Genomic DNA, 16227 nt, shown 5'->3' with positions numbered 1-16227 from the left:
TCCAGTTCTTGAATCAGGTAATCCTGGTGAGGGTCCCATACACTGGAACCATACTCTAGTTGGGGTCTTACCAGAGACTTATATGCCCTCTCCTTTACATCCTTACTACAACCCCTAAACACCCTCATAACCATGTGCAAGTCAGCAACTCTCTGCCCAGTAAAGGGTGACAGTATTTTATGCAACTCCTCAGAGAAGCCAAGATCTTCAAGCGGAGGAACCCCACTACGTGACATAATGACTGAAGGAAATTACACTGAATTTCATCATGCAGTGTGTTCTCACTTTCACAAAGTAAATGTTCCTTAAATCCTTCCGTTCAATTCAATATATTTCATCTATTAAGATGATGTTTCTAAATTATCCATACATGTTTTGACCCATGTGTGAGTCATCATCAGTGGATATTTAATTTAAAACATATGTTGCATTTACCGGCCCCGCAGTGTAGGGGTAGCATGCCTGCCTCTTACCCAGAGGCCCCGGGTTCGATTCCCGGCCAGGTCAGGGATTTTTACCTGCATCTGAGGGTTGGTTCGAGGTCCACTCAGCCTACGTGATTACAATTGAGGAGTTATCTGACAGTGAGATAGTGACCCCGGTCTAGAACGCCAAGAATAACGGCCGAGAAGATCCGTCGTGCTGACCACACACCACCTCGTAATCTGTAGGCCTTCGGGCTGAGCAGCGGTCGCTTGGTAGGCCATGGTCCTTCAGGGCCGTTGCACCATGGGGTTTATATGTTACATTTAAAACAGGATCTGATAAAATAATATAAATTTCCTAAATTTACTGTTAATGTAAACTCCTTATGACATATTGGTGTTACTAAAAAACACTCTTATAAAATATAGACAAATATCCTCCTATGACATCTTTTTATGTATTATTAATGTCTCTTAAAATATCTTCTTTCAGCCGACTTCCTCAGCAAACTCGATATTAATTGTAATTTGTTTTTGGAAGTATAATTATTATGACTTAATTGCTATTTTGTTCTGTTGATATTAGTGAGTGCCATCAGATGATAGCACATGATATATATCCACTATTCGTCCGGGATCTGTTGGTTGCAAATAGCAACTAAGTTATAATAATCTTACCTCCACAAACCAATTATAACCAACATCAACGAGTTTTATGAGGAAGTCAGCCCAAAGAAGATTTTTTTTTTTGCTAATTGCTTTACGTCGCACCAACACAGATAGGTCTTATGGCGACGATGGAACAGGAAAGGCCTAGGAATGGGAAGGAAGCAGCCATAGCCTTAATTAAGGTACAGCCCCAGCATTTGCCTGGTGTGAAAATGGGAAACCATGGAAAACCATCTTCACGGCTGCCGACAGTGGGGTTCGAACCCACTATCTCCCGGATGCGAGCTCACACCTGCACGCCCCTATCCCCTACTCGCCCGGTAGAATATATTTTTTAAAATGTTTTTTTTAATGACACTCAATGCAACATCTATGGACTCATCAAATAAAGGCTTTCAATACAGTAGAACCTCTGTTAACCGGAACAAAGGAGGGAAGGTGGTTTCAGCTAACAAAAATTTTGGATAATAATTAAAATGTCACTTTTAGAGGTTAAGAAATGTTTGTTGATCTTTCAGGTGAAGATAAATGAAGACAATACACACACAATGTTAAATTATTTTAATAAATACAAACTATAGTACATTTTTAGAAAAAAAAATCTATATTCTGCAGTGCATATACTTCAACTATAATCTATGTACTAATTCTTTTGAAAAATTACTTATTTTGGTTGTTTTCCTTTTCACATCATTTTCTACCCGCTATGCCACACCACCGTTTCATTAGCAGAACGTCAGAAGGCTTTGATTCATCACATCACAAACTGAGTTGGCAGGAGACAAAGGAAGGAGGCAGTAAATCACAGTCCTCGCATTCTGCTGCTCATCCACTTTGTCACAACATTACAAACAATGTTTCTTTAATTCGTTTTAACCTTTTTTTTTTTTTTTTGGTTAAACGGTGTTTTGGTTAGAAGTGTCTCAGATAACAGAGGGTCTACTGTATTTCCAAACAATCAAAAAAATTATAATTTGCTGAATGATTGGAAGAAAGAGAGACAATGCTGGTAAAACTATTTTGAGAAGATCTCAACTGAGGAATTCCCCTCACCTGACAATCCCAAACATCAATGCTGTCAAAGGATGCACTGAACAAATCAACGTCCCCGAGATGAAGATTGCTATGATCCACAGGAAGTCAGGACAGGCCAATGGCCCAGATGACCTTATGGTAAAGTTGTAATTCACTATAAGTGGTGGTGGTGGTTACTGTTTTAAGAGGAAGCACAACTGGGCAACCATTGTCCATTAACACTTACCAAAGGGGACAAGGGCCATGAATGGTGTGAAAATGAAATACTCCCTAGGCATTGAATTCTTTAATACCTTTGGGGATGGAAAAGAACAAGAGTAGACCAAGAGAGGTCAGACAGGAGAGATGAAAGTTCCACCTACAAAAACCACTATGTGATAATATTTCAACTTAGAACACTGACCAGAAAGGTTCTGTCATCTAAAGTTCAGTATTGCATGAACTATTCTCAACAAATTTTCATTCTAAGTGATACCTGTGCTGCAGGTCAGTATTTCTCCCGCTATTGAAGTATCTAGTATTTTAATGTAGTGCAATGCATTCTGTAATATTTAATGACTAAATGAAATATATGATAGGATGAAATTTTCAATCGTAAATGCCATACTACTACAGGAAATTCTTGTTGGTCTTGTTGCTTCAGGTAAGGACATTAGAATATGTAGGCCTACTTAGCATGCGGGGTTTAAAATGTCAGCAGTTCTGTTGGCCAATTCCACGCGTCGCGTGTTTACATTTGTACATTTCTTTTTAACGTATAATATATGAATCTTACCATCTAAACAAATTGAGATTTATATAATTATAATAACGTCTAGATGATATCTAATAACCCCCATAAATTACATTGTTGTAAACCCGATGTATGTTATTCTATAAAATTGTAAGCGTAGCGATCGGTGTTATGGAACGCACTTATAACTTCACATACCTTTACATTTTTTTCTACATTCTGCAAATTGTGGTAACTTTTATTGGTAATGTTAAGATATTGTTCACAAAAAGGACAAACGTACATTTTGCAAAAAAAACGTGTAAGTGAATGTGAATAAATTTTGTATTGATAAGGTGGTGACTTATATTTATATTGTTTTTGTAAAGTAATATCTATCAATACGGAAATGAAACTTATAAACAACAGTAATATAGTTAAAGGCGATCGTCGCGTGTTTGCCTGACAGCGCCGCGGGATTACACACGCGAATCTGAGCTATGGCGACATGGCATAAGGGGCTAACAAATCTTAATAAACTCCACATTAAATATGATCACTGAATGATGAAATGTTTATTTAATATCGCAGTAAGTAATAATAAATATGGGACGTGATGGCGCAGTGGTCAAGCTGCTTGCAACCATCAAGACTGGGTTCGAGTCCCGATTAATGCATGTGTGATTTTCGAGGTGAAAGTCACGTCCGGTGGTTCGGATTTCGTGTAAAAAATATTATGTCCCATGGCTTATGATAGTGAGATTATCGGTAAAACTACAAGCTTCCACCCTCCCAATAATGTTAATAATAATAATAATAATACTGACATTACCGGGAGAGTTGGTTGTGCCGTTAGAGGCGCGCGGCTATGAGCTTCCATCCGGAAGATAGTGGGTTCGAATCCCACTGTCGATGACCCTGAAGATTGTTTTCCGTGGTTTCCCATTTTCAGACCAGGCCAATTCCTTCCAACTCCTAGGCCTTTCCTATCCCATCGTCGCCATAAGACCTATCTGTGTCAGTGCAACAAAGCCACTAGCAATACAAAAACAAAAAAATACTCACATGTGGCCCACTTAGTAAAGTGTTTTATGAATTGTCACACGTTTATTGAACACCAATAACAGCGAATGTAAAATGAACTAAAATATTTAAAAATAACCAAACATTCAACGCTTAAGTAGCCTACAGTTTGAATGAAAGTTTCATCAGAATTTTTTTTTTTTTAATGTCATTCTGCTTCTGGGATGGACTCATCGAAATACCATTTCCCACAGGTAAAATGAGGCACCAGTAATTTTCTTTCAATTTCACTTTCACTTAAAAAGCACTCGTCTTTTGTCAGTGGTTCACAAAACAGTTTACCTCCATCGCTGCACTTGCAAAAATTGATTACAAAATAAACATCACCATCACTTTCAGTTATGGTACAAACACAGTGGCGGCAAGTGACAAAATTTTCAAGCGGTTCACAGCAACATTTTTGTTCACATCTCAAATGTACCAAAGTAGAATGCAAATCAGTAAAAAAAACTTACTTAAATCATTTCACTACAAGTTTCTTGTACGGTTACTTCTCCACTCATAATATGGTAGAACCCCTACAACCGAGGATCCATTTTTCCGAGATTAATCTGTGAGTGTATAACAAAACTAAAATTAAAACTGCCGGGCTGAGTGGCTCAGACGGTTAAGTGCTGGCCTTCTGACCCCAACTTGGCATGTTCGATACTGCTCAAATACGTCAGCCTCGTATCGGCAGATTGACTGGCACGTAAAAGAAATCCTGCGGGATTCAATTCCGACACCTCTACTTCTCCAAAAACCGTAAAAGAAGTTAGTGGGACGTAAAATTAATAGCATCATCATAATAATTATTATTAAAGTGAGCCTCCGTGGCACAGGCAACAGCGCGCCGGCCTTTCAACGCTGGGTTCCATGGTTCAAACACTGGTCACTCCACGTGAGATTTGTGTTTTATAAAGCAGAGGCAGGACAGGTTTTTCTCCGGGTACTCCGGTTTTCCCTGTCGTCTTTCACTCCAGCACACTCTCCAATATCATTGCATTTCATTAATCATTGCCCCAGAGGACTGCCACACGCTTCAGTAGCTGGCACAATTCCCATCCTCGCCGCTAACTTCATCCATTCCATTCCTGCCCCGGTCAAATGACTGGAAACAAGCTGTGGATTTTCAATTTAATTATTATTAAAAGTACGGTTTCTACTAAAATGTTCTTTCCCTGCCCTGATGGTGGGCCCTTAGAGAGCGACGTCCTCTAGGAGATGTGCTGCGGTGATTTGAAGTGAGACAAACGTGAGAAAACAGCGACCATGGGGTTAAAGTTATTTACATAATAGAAGCTAAAAATGTGTTAAAAACATAATGAATGAACAAATGAAAAACAAAAGAGACATGACAGAAAAAAAAAAAAAAACAATTCAATATATAAACATTTCCATCATTAGATGGAGTAATATACCGAGCTCGATAGCTGCAGTCGCTTAAGTGCGGCCATTATCCAGTAATCGGGAGATAGTAGGTTCGAGTCCCACTGTCGGCAGCCCTGAAGATGGTTTTCCGTGGTTTCCCATTTTCACACCAGGCAAATGCCGGGGCTGTACCTTAATTAAGGCCACGGCCGCTTCCTTCCAATTCCTAGGCCTTTGCTATCTCATCGTCGCCGTAAGACATATCTGTGTCGGTGCGACGTAAAGCAAATAGGAAAAAAAAAAAAAAAAAAAGATGGGGTAATAACTCATTTGAGACATCTTCAGCAAAAAAAAAAGTTAACATTTTTACATAACTGAAGCTAAAAAGTGTGTTAAAACCTATGAAGAAAAGAATGAAATCAAACGAGATAAGACAGAAACAAACAATGAGTGTTTATAGTGAGGTTGTGGACCTCTTAGTCTAAAAATTTTGCAATGTGAAACAATTAAAAAACAGGACAAAATCACTTTGTTAAAAATTCAGAATTGACAAGCTGTCTCTGTAAAGTCACCATCACGAATAGTTAAGAGGGGGGCGAAAAACTTGAGAATCTAAGTTTGAGAGGAAACAAGTGCCAGGTGAAATGTATGTGATACATGATGATAGTAGCTCTCTCGAAAGGCCTGATCTTCTCAATTTTTGCGGTCCTGTTCTCAATGATTTTTTCCAATGTTGGCTAGGTGTGTGTGCCTTATTTTTAAATAGTCAGGAGGGCAGCGAGAAAAATTGAGAAGCTGTGTTAGAGAAGATAACAGATGCCTGGTAAACTGTATGTGACCATAGTGGAAACCGTCAATGAAGTTCCAAACTGTAATGAAAAAAGAAATGAGGTTGTATGAGAAACGTGGGCAGATAAGTAAAAAATAAAAAAATAGTGTGAAGAAACTTTTGAACTTATTAAGTGGTTGTCTACTCGAAATGGCCTGACCTCAAAGTTAACGGTCCCGTTCTTACGATCGTGTCTATTGTTGGCTCAGCTATGTTTGCGAGGATGGGAGGAATGAAGGTGGAACGGGAGGGGATGCAGGGCTGGTGGGGAGAGGGGGGAGTGGTGGTGAGTTGGAGAGGAGGCAGGGTTTGTTTTTATTACAGAAGTTCTGACAAATATATGGAATGAATGTTTCAAATAGAATGTTCTTTTTTTCGTTGATTTCGTTTAAATTATGAGAGGGGTTCATACACTGATCCATATCGATGTGGATGCTCTCGAGAACGTTGAGCAAGGTGCCTTTTTGCTCATAATGCAAGATCTCAAGATCTTTATCTATTGATGTGTATTTGTGACTGGGTTCTTTCTTTCACTGAAAATGGCTCAAACGAGTCGAAAAATGTTTGAGTATTATTACTCCATCTAATGATGGAGATGTGTATGTATTGAATACGAGGACATATTCAATTTTCCTTTGTAAAGTGAAGACCCTAATCACACAGCCAACTCGCTAGGTGTCAGGGAAGAAAAAATGTCTTACGGTGTATTTCAATTATAGAGTTAATATTACAATGTTTCTATCTCCTGCATTAAATTTTTATTCACTTTAGAGAGAGCTTTGAGTGTAATTTAAATTTTGGGCATATTTATAACAGATTCTTAAACAGCATTTGACTGGTTTCTGGCAGAATTTTCAACCCACTTAGCAAATTTTCAACTTACTGACAACACTCTTAGCATCTGATAATCTCAGATGTCTTTACCATTGAACAAAGAGATTCCATACGCATTTCCCACTCCTGTTAGCATCTACAATATGTTTGCCATACTTACAGTTTAACTGTATTATAAACTAAGTTATGTATGTACGAAAGAGAGAGAAAGCACCCTGACCCTCCTTACTGAATAATATCGCATGTCATAGAACTAGCTGTACCTCATCCTCAGACTGCAGAGGATTCATGGTAGAATGGAGTTATTGGTTGAAAGTAGTTACAGGGGTTGAACAAGGTTGTAAGCTTTCATGTTTATCGTTCATAGCTTTCATGAATCATTAGCCAGAAGGTGTAAAATGGCAGAGGAAAAAATCAGTTGAATGAAAATTCATTAAGTAACTTGGACTATGATGAAGGTTTTAAGAATGTGTTGAAAACCTGCAATCGAATATCCTGAAGCTACAAAAGGAATGCAGTAAGTACAACACTAAAATGAGCATTTCCAAAACTAGGGTTACCTATATCAAACAACTGGGATGAAATCTAGAAGTAGGCCTACTGAATGCCAAAATTTTAAAATAAATTAATAACAAAAGTGCCTTTAGAGAAAGAATGATAAAATAATATCTGTATTATTTCATCATCATTCTAAGTGGTAGTGTGCCCAATTCTTCATTCCAAGTTCGCTGATTCAATCCCAGCCAAGGTAATTAATTTTTGAAGGGAAGTCTCTTGGCAAACCAAATCACTGTTGTTGACACTCTGGCAAGCACTCCGTGTCACCTAACAAAACCAAATTAACTTAGCCACAGGAACATAGCTGGGATTTGAATTACAGTCAACAGAATTTGATTGAGAAGTTACATTCATTGTAGTCATCATGTTTACATAAAAGAGAAATCATTTGGAAGCTAACATCAATAAGTAGTTTTAAATTTTCCGACCTAAGTATTAATTAATGGTGAAGAGGTGTTTGGAAAGAATAAACTTTCTGAGAAATATATTGTTCTAGTAATGGCACAACCAAACAAGTAAAAGATATGATTCTTTGTCCTCAAGGGGAAGAAGAAAGAATTACTGAAGCACACCTATAAGTGTAATTTTCCTACAAATCTATTTGAGAACAAGTCTGGTTACTGGAAGAGAAGTGGATCCAGACATTGAAGAAATTAATTTCAGGAAAGATAAAAGTTTCAGTCCTTTTCTTTGCAATAGGACTCATCCTTGTTCATCCAGGCACCAATGCATCAGGTGCTCACACACTAACAGAGGACAGATAAGGAAAATTAACTGGAAATTGACACAGTTGAAAGAGGTGTGATTCTCAAGGCTCAGTTTAGAAAAATAGTGTCCAGTTTTATAAACTGATTTCCAAGAACAGAAATGCACATAAAACAATCCATGAAAAAGGAAAACAAAGAACAGGGCCATCTTTATTTCTATGCTGCAAGTTTTCACTATTAGTTTATTGCATTCTTACACAAATTCAACATAAAAGGTAAAGAAGACAAATTCTCTTGAATTTATGCAACTTTTGTTGAAAAATGTTATGTTTCAAAAATTAGACTACAAGCCAATGTTTTCATAGCCTGGTGTGAACATAGGAAACCATGGAAAACCATCTGCAGCACTGCCAACATTGCGGTTGGAACCCCCTATCTCCCGGATGCAAGCTCACAGTTGTGCGGCCCTAACCGCACAGCCCAGTAGCCCGGTAAGGTGAGAACTTGTAGAATATATTGATAGAGGAGAGTACCTAAGGATGCTACATCTGGTTGGCTAAGTAAAGCATGTCTGCCTGACTGTTAAGAGAGATTCCCCCCTCAATGACTTCACTCTCCATTCCACTATGCTTGTGAATTCATTAATTGGAATTACTGATCAAAGAAATACTTCTAAAGCTGTAGCAATCCTTCTAAGCTTTGTTTTCTTACTTGTGGATTAATGTAATTACTGTTTTCATCCAATCAGAAGGTATCTGACCTGAGAGAGAGAGAGTGCATCACTGTGTGCGTGTGTGTGTGCGCGCGCCTGCAACAATACTACACACGAACCTTTTCTTGATACCTGAGCACCCTAGTGCTGAATCGGTAGACCTCGATTATCTTTCAGATACGTATCGGCAACCTTTGAAATATAAACTATGAATCAGTTATGCATCGCCCTGAGACATCTGGCGTACACTTTACGTACTAGTACTGTTGTTTACACAGCAAAGCCAAACTATAGAATTCACGCTAGGAACAAGATTCGTATCGAGAAATGTTATACAATGTAATATAATGTGTGTGACACAGTTGTTGGCTTAAGATAATAAAAGTTTAGAAAATTCATATCGAACAATCATATTATTGATTCAATTCAGATTTCATTTCCATTCAGTTGGCAGTATAACCGGAACCGGGAAAGCTCCCTCCTTACTCCTCACCCCCGTAAAACCTGGTATCAACAAAAGGTTCGCGTATAGTACCTTACCAAGCAAGAAGACTTAAATGACAAAAATGTCATTATAGAAAGATATTACTATTATTAAGTAATATCATTCCCGGTAGTAGTGTGTCCGGCTTTCCATCCCAAGTTCGCAGATTCAAACCTGGCCGAGGTAATAGATCTCTAGTGGTCCACTCAGTGTCACCTAACAAAATTAAACAAACTTAGCCACAGGAACAATGCTGGGATGTGAACCACAGTAAACAGAATACTACTTTTATTGCTAGACAGCAGCACAATCAGAACGACGAAATTGATTAGACAGGCCAATTTTAGATGAAGCACTTCAGAACATCTGCAATTCAATAGCGGAAGCGATATTATTATTATTCTCAATCTTCATCTGTCCATCAATTCCCAGTGTGTTTTTATCCAGAGGAAATAACCTACAAAGGTTAAAATCTCTTACTACACCGCAAATCGAACCTGAGACCCTCTTGAACCATAGGTCAGTATGCTAACCAGCTGGCTATGGAGTCAGACAGCCTCGTACAATGGCATCATAATCATGTCTAACTCCAAACATATTGGCAGTATATGGTGTCTGCATACTTCTGTTTTCAGCAACACAATGACTGGGAAGACTGTGGCCATAGCCTTAATTAAAGTAAAGCCTGCTGTGAAAATGGTAAACCATAGAAAACAGTCTTCAAGGCTTCCAATGGTAGGATTCAAATCCATCATTTCCAAATACAAGCTCACAGCTACAAGAGTCCTTTTATGTTGAATTACACTGGACTGTTTATACCCTGCTCAATGCAAGTGAGGTATTTTCAATAGAAAGCCGTATCCCAATGGGGTTTAACCCAATAGTGCATAAAGTTATTTTTTGTGTTTTATTTCAATTTATTTACAGTTTTCTACTCTTAATAATTGCAGAAACACGTTCCAACTATCAGAATGTTCATTCAAGTATCAGTTTTATTTATACAGGCCGTCCAATATATTGGACGCTATGCACTCAAGTCAGTACACCAACACTAGTTAATTCAGCATTACACTGCACAATAATGTTGCAAGCTAGGCAGTGTTAACATCCAATTTACACTGTAAAGTGGACCTACAATTTGCACTACAGACTTATAACAATACTGTATACGCTATTTACATTTATGTATCCACAGATGCATTTCGGGTGAAGTCCAAACTGGTCAAGCTGATCCACTCTTCGGATGTCGCTATAAGACTTGAACAGCTTTCAGTGCGGTACAGACACTCTGCATTTTATTTTTTATTTTTCACGCTGAGCCACCTTGATGCACCACTTTATCTCCATCTGTTTGTAGTTCGTGCCAGAAGTGACAACACTGTTGTCATTCCAGAGTGCCAGCAATGCACCACCAAAACTCCTGTAGTCAAATGATTCCCTTCTTCTGTTTCTTGTCTGCCTGCCTTTGAAGGGAACACTTCTCTGTCTGGTTTTGTTAAAACGTCCCTGCGGCAAGTGATGTAAAGTAGTTATCAAAGAATACTGTATGGCCACTATTTGATTCAGTTCCAACTGCGTCAATGAGAGGTAGGACTACACTTCTACCAATTCCAAATTCTTTCAGACTTTCATTTTATATTGCTGTATACACTTGGGAAGTGGAAAAGTATCCTATAGCCACTGGCAGAGGAAGAAGTCTAGCAGAATTTCACAATTTTTTGCACCATCTGAGTGTATGTATGTGGGGGGAGACAGAAATACAGTCAGTCACTAAATGAGATGTAGATTGTGATCTTGTTCACTTTGGGGTTGCTTCTTGTGTGTTTCAATTTGACTTACTAATGCTTTTGAATTTTCTATCATGGATATTGGAAACTCTCTTTATTTTTGCATGACAGCTTCCTTTGCAGTTTTCTGGTTTTTCAGTTCCATCTATAGAACTTTCAGTAATGTTTTGACTATTACATGACCTAGCCTTCCCTTTTTCATATTCTGTTGAAGCAATTTGCCCTTCACATTTATTCGGAAGTAGGTTTCTACCAATGTGATTTAGATTACCATCATACTCATGTCATTATCATAAACCGTTTCACATCCATTATCAGGAGGCCTGATGTGCTGCTCCTCTCCAAATGTCAGTTCTTCCTCCAAAACTTCCAATATTTCACTCACCATCAAACTAGTACGGAGAAACAAATGTTTGAGACAATAGGACTCCCAAAGTATAGTGTCCAATTTTCAGGACAGCTATATTTACAAGCCTCTGTCACAACAATAATAAGACATAATTGACATCTTTATGTATGGGTAGATTCATAGGAGTGTCAAAAATATGATCCATCCCTAAGTTTACAATTATTGAAAATATTCGTTAATTCATAAATAAAAATCTTGCCGCCATGCTCATAATATGAGTGATTCAACAATGAATGGTAAGAATGAAGAATAATGTATTCTTGGTTCTTGGTAGATACAGCCTTTCTGAAGCATAAGGAAGTATCACGGGCTTAAAAGCATACACAAATATCACTCTTTTTTTTAAGACATCCAATTTTTCGGGTGATGTGCGCTTATGGGTTAAATGCAAAACTCAAGTCCCTCATCGGACGCAGATCGAGATTGTATATGGAGAGGTTACTGCAAGTTCTTTGCTCAACATAAAAGAGGCTAATGGTCTAACAAACCATCAATAAATGCTACACGCATATTCTGATGATTCTAGGCAAATTCTGTATCCTTTGGATAAGAGCTGAGTGTTCTGGAGGATTAGGTACTGAAATGAAACCCTGAAGCTACGCTGAGCAGAGGTCTAAATGACAGTTGCCCTCAAGATAAGAGGTTGAAGCTGGGGTTAACACCTCCACCCCTGTAAAAAAAAAAAAAAAACTCTTACTGATGAGAAGCCAAAAATAAGAGATATAACTGCATTCTTTGACAATCCTGAGGATTTTATTTGGGATAAATACTGATCGCTGCCTTTGCTGGCGAGACCTAGTGTATAAAGTGCAATATGTCTTCTAGTATAGTCTAGAACAAATTTGTTACTTTCATGACCTGTCCCAATCTCACCCATGGCTTTGCCAATACGAAAGTGACTGGGATATTATCGCAGCAAGTCCCTGTTGTGAATGGTGTAAAAATGTTTTTTTTTTTTTTTTTTTTTTTGCTATTTGCTTTACGTCGCACTGACACAGATAGGTCTTATGGCGACGATGGGATAGGAAAGGCCTAGGAGTTGGAAGGAAGCGGCCGTGGCCTTAATTATGGTACAGCCCCGGCATTTGCCTGGTGTGAAAATGGAAAACCACGGAAAACCATCTTCAAGGCTGCCGACAGTGGGACTCGAACCCACGATCTCCCGATGACTGGATACTGGCCGCACTTAAGCGACTGCAGCTATCGAGCTCGGTGTAAAAATGTTGCTCATTATTCTTGGCAGACTAATATGTAGTAACTTGGTAAGGAAAGCAACAGGAAACTACTTCACTTATTTCCTTTGTGTGTCTTCTGTGATGCCTACACCATATGACAACTGACGGTGAAGCTGGTGAGAATCCAACCAGAATTAACATAAACACTGTCTAACACTTGTCTAGCTACTGGTAGCTATGATCTGGGCCACACATTCCAATAAATATTAGCAACCACACAAAAAAATTTCACAATATTATAAGCTAAGAACATCTAAAGTTGCCTTAACTGGCGAAAACTCTTGAAATCTTGAAGTTGTACACTTCTATCTTTTTAAAGCACAAAGAAGCACAAAGAAGCACAAAGAAGCAAAAACAGACACCTTATAGAAACCAGCTTGTAGTTTAACGTGATCAAGCTTGATAGCTGCAGTCGCTTAAGTGCGGCCAGTATCCAGTATTCGGGAGATAGCGGGTTCGAACCCCACTGTCGGCAGCCCTGAAGATGGTTTTCTATGGTTTCCCATTTTCACATCACGCAAATGCTGGGGCTGTACCATAATTAAGGCCAAGGCCGTTTCCTTCCCACTCCTAACCCTTTCCTGTCCTATCGAAACATATCTTTCCATTTAAAAACTCCCACATGCATTACCCAGGATATGAACCGGTGATTACACAACCCGGATTACTGCCTACCTGAAGGCAGGCACCAAGAATCTTCATTAAAGTTCAAAGAAACACACAATAGTTGTATGGATTTTTCAGCTTATTACACACTTCAAAATAATAAAACAGCAATTGTTCTGTGATATCAAATATCAAGGAGGCAAATCACTGCTATGACAATCCAACATAACTCACTCAATTATAAACACATTGTATCATTTAAAAGGATAATGTGCTGCCATTAAATTATGGTAGTACAAGGAGTGTCAACAAACATGCAATCCTCTGCAAGTAGTGGAAATAACTATTTCATTGCCAAAGGCTTAAAACCATACAGTACTGGTAATGTATAAAATGCCCAATGATAATGTAATATATCCAGGGGAATTGCTCTCAAACCTTTGGTTAAAAGGAAATGAACAAGGCAACAGTTCTGCAGGAGGCAACACTAACTGTAATTAGTGCTATTTTACTAATGTCAGTGTTACAAGATATTTGACCTTCTACCGAGTACAAATAATAGTTCATTTACTCCTTTCTATTATCTACCCTAGTTAAAATATCAATCTTCAAAGTGAGGGTTGAATAAGTAACATTGTTAAAGAAGCCCACCATATTAGCAGATGACTAAACCCCACATTCATGTCAATGTATACTGTAAAGTAATAGGGTATTACGGTAAAAACTGAGCCTTCAAGACAAGATTTTTCTAACGTTATAAGTAAGTGGAAATTAATGAAATATTACTTGGAATGCATCTCAGAGGAGAGATGTGTTCATTGCGATGTCTAGGAGTCAACCATCCCACCCCTAGAAGTACATTTACTTTTATAACCTAATTAAGAGCATTACAAGCCATTTTCATTGCTTAAGTAGCTACTTTCTTTCACCACTGGTTGCTGAGACATGACACAAGGTCTGCTAACAGTAATAACATGTAAAACTCAAAACGAGCAAAGTCCACCATTATGCTCCTCATTATAACATGCAGAATTTCAGATAAAGCTCAATTATATGTATGATACTGTAATGAAGCTAAATAATAACCATATCATTAAACCTTATAAATACTTGACCCGACACTGTAAAATAAGACTAATGCAGGTCTGGAGGGTAAAACAGTGTCCATAAGAAATTATATGCCATTGAGGTATCACAAAACTCCCGAAGATGATTTGCAATAACAATACCTCTCAATCCTAACATACAACGAGGATTTAAACTGCTTGCAAAACATGAAATAGCTTCACCTATGCAAGTAATACATAGTAACAGCAGGTTGAAACTGAATAGTTTTTTCTTACAGGCCTATTCTTCAAATACGTTGATAACCTCAAAGTGTAAGATCGATCCCCTGTAACTTACTTTTCTGTTTAAAATTAAAGCATCTAGTCGACATCTAAAAAAATCGCATATATTTATTTTAGTAACAGATTCTTATTTCGTTTTATACAATTGATTTAAACAGACTGCCCCTCTCAATTGTCTCCACTGTGATACAGTATATACAGCATTTACTTCTCGACAAATATTCTAAGACTAAAACCCTATTTGACACTAACAGCGAATGACAGAGGAAATAATGTCCCATTTTAAAACAAATTAAATGTCACGTATTTCCCAACAACTTCCAAAATTGGCTCCATTGCAAAATTCTGACACATAGTTTGAAATGGCCTAAACATTGACCACGATAAGACGAAATTGCTGTAACTTTAGAACTAACCTCCAAATACAGCGATAAGCACATTAAAACGTAATTATAATCAAAGTTACTAATAAATAGAGACCTGTCACTGGCCAATGGGTGAATAATCCAATTAGGTGGTGAACTTCAACATTTATCAATGAGTTTGGTAAGGAATCAACATTTCAGTATCATATTCCATTTGCATTGAGTCCAAAGGGTAGATTAATGAGACCAATTAATGTTTAATGCAATCATAATCGCACCCATACAAACATTTCACTTTTACGGTTAATTGGCACTCATGACAAAACACGCTATCTACCGAATGCTCGAAGAAACATTACATTGAGCACGGCCGACTTGATGCGAGGCTCTAGCCCACTGCCTGCTCGATCTGCATCCGATGGCTGCTTATACTGCCTGCTCATTACAACCACCGCCGTCTCGATCCTCTTATACTGCCTGCTCTATGCCACTAGTTTAATACAGGAAGGCGCGACTACCAATATTTCTCCAAGTCGCCGTAAGAGTGCAGCAGTAGACGCACAATCTTCGCTGTCAGTGTGGGTGTAGCACTGTTATTGGTGCATGAATGTGTGTGAAAACCTGAGTTATTTCGTACAATGAGTAAACGTGTCTGGTCACTTCCGTTCGTACAAGAGATATTTTGTATAGAACTGTGAAATGAATTAATCATGTTATGCTTACAGATATTTCAAAAGTGATTTTAAGGTGTTGGTACTCGTTTCTTTCCGTTCGTGCAAGGAATATTTTCCGTAGAACTGAAACTTCAGATTCTTTCCCCGAAATATTCGACTGTTGTGTACCATTTTGCCAACCTCGGCAAAGTGGTTCGCAGCCAGAAAAGATAGGACTCCATGAAATACCGTCTAGAAGGGAATTAAGAGAAAAGCGGCTGTCAGCTTTATCTAGACAAGGACTTAATAAAGGAAGTAATTGGATATCCTCAGATTACTCCCGCATCTGTGCCTTTTCACCTTATTTCAGGAGGTGATGGAGCCTCCGCGGCTCAGGCAGCAGCGCGCCGGCATCTCACCGCTGG

The 16227-nt window shown here is 38.3% G+C and overlaps 1 protein-coding gene across 5 annotated transcripts in view; it reads right to left on the bottom strand.

The window, feature by feature from the left end:
- Positions 1 to 15565, bottom strand: part of LOC136864796 (CUE domain-containing protein 1) — a 304781-nt gene extending 289216 nt beyond the window's left edge. Inside the window, exon 1 of one of the 5 annotated variants that reach the window (XM_067142199.2) lies at positions 15509 to 15565. The gene's annotated coding sequence lies outside the window, so the exon portion shown is untranslated. Of the gene's footprint in view, positions 1 to 14664; positions 14795 to 14839; positions 15145 to 15200; positions 15484 to 15508 lie in introns of those variants that run through there. The other 4 variants (XM_067142195.2, XM_067142197.2, XM_067142196.2 and 1 more) reach the window with 4 other exon arrangements.
- Between the last annotated feature and the right edge of the window lie 662 nt (positions 15566 to 16227).

Source organism: Anabrus simplex, chromosome 2 (assembly GCF_040414725.1).
Source record: "Anabrus simplex isolate iqAnaSimp1 chromosome 2, ASM4041472v1, whole genome shotgun sequence".
In the NCBI taxonomy this organism is placed as follows: domain Eukaryota; kingdom Metazoa; phylum Arthropoda; class Insecta; order Orthoptera; family Tettigoniidae; genus Anabrus; species Anabrus simplex.
The sequence above is the reverse complement of the archived record's forward strand: the minus strand, read 5'-3'. Positions and strand labels throughout refer to the sequence as shown.